Below are 1,645 nucleotides of genomic sequence, written 5' to 3' on the forward strand. Positions count from 1 at the left end.
TATATCTGATGAGTATTTGTTGGCCCTTTCACTAACAGAACATACATTGATACCTGTGGTGGAACTTTTACAATGTTGTAAACATTGCGGACTGTGAACTGTATAATTTTTTGCCATTTTCTTACCATTAGACCATTTCCAAGGATAATACATCCTTCAACCTTCAACTAAACAAGGAAAAAGTGCAAATGTGGTATGTTAGTTGGAGGCTGGGGAATGAAGGAGAATGAAAATAAGTTCTTCAATTCAAGCTCAAGCAGCTTGCTCAAATGGGATTGTTGGGTTTTCTGTATAATTTTTTTGTATAATTATTCTCTGTAAGGTCTTAAACCTTACACTGTGAAGTGCCTTCAGATAACTTCTGTTGTGAATTGGCGCTATACAAATAAAACTGAATTGAATTGAATTGAACCTTTATTTAAACAAACAAGTCAGGAATAACTTATCAGTTACATTGTAGGTCTGGAATCCTAAGCCTCCCTTCCACTTATCCTAATCCTAAAGATGCAGGCGTCAGCTAACAAAAAACAAACAAAAACTAATAAATAATAATAAGGGACAAAAGTGTAAACAGTTGGTACAGAGGGCATTTGTTAGAGCTGGGGTGTCATTATATAATACACACCTACACAAAAGTAAAATATTAATAAATAAAAGTAAAAAAAAAAAAACCCACTAATTTATATGTATCTATGCATTTTTCTCCTTCTATTGCCACTAACAACGTCTTAGTCACTTTGTAAATTTCAAGCTACAAAAAAAAAAAAAAAAACAACAAAAAAAAAAACAACAACAGTAAAATCTGAGCAATAAAAAGCAGACAAACCAAAAGAGGCAGTTACGTGTGGAAGCACACAAACAAACAAACAAACAAACAAAAAGAAATCCTCTACAGGTCTAGATAATTAACCAGGGCAGGAGTGAGACAAAACATGATGAAACAAGAAATGTCCTGTTACCACAGCAGGTCGAACAGCTTCATTAACAGCATCAGAAAGAGCCTATAATCTTATTATGGCCACTTTTGGGAATACATTTGGAATTTTGAAAAGTGAGTGTGAGAAACCTTCCACTTTTTCAATTCAGGAATTTTTGATGGTAACAACATCATCGGGAGAACAAACTGCAGCAGTCTCAACATATTGGATCGCAAAAGGGCTACAGAACCCGATGACTAGAAGTTAGAATTGGAAAACAAGTAAAACTGATTATTATATTTAAAAGGTAGTTAATTGCTGTGTCTTGTCCCCCATGTTTTGATCCCCTATCCATTTCTCACAATATATCAATGACAACAACAAAACAACAATAACCACTATCTTGGACTACTGCGACATGATATGAAGGCAGCATTACTGGCATGCAGTTGAGTGATGTCACCTATCTGGGAAGGGTATAAAATGTTGGTGCCTTCTTAAGATCTTATGACTCTAAATATCTGACTCTTTTCCTTTAACAGTGGCCTGTCGATGGGCCACAGATTAAGCTCAAATTATTGTCTTAAATTAAAGAATAAAAAAAACATTTTTTTTTGTTACAAAAAAAATCTCTTCCATGGCAGAGTGAGATGTCACATTGACATCACAAAATGGCAAAGAGGCCACAAATCCACACACATACAAAAAACAGTTTAAATTAAAAATCA

Source organism: Anabas testudineus, chromosome 1, assembly GCF_900324465.2.
Source record: "Anabas testudineus chromosome 1, fAnaTes1.2, whole genome shotgun sequence".
Taxonomy (NCBI): Eukaryota; Metazoa; Chordata; class Actinopteri; order Anabantiformes; family Anabantidae; genus Anabas; species Anabas testudineus.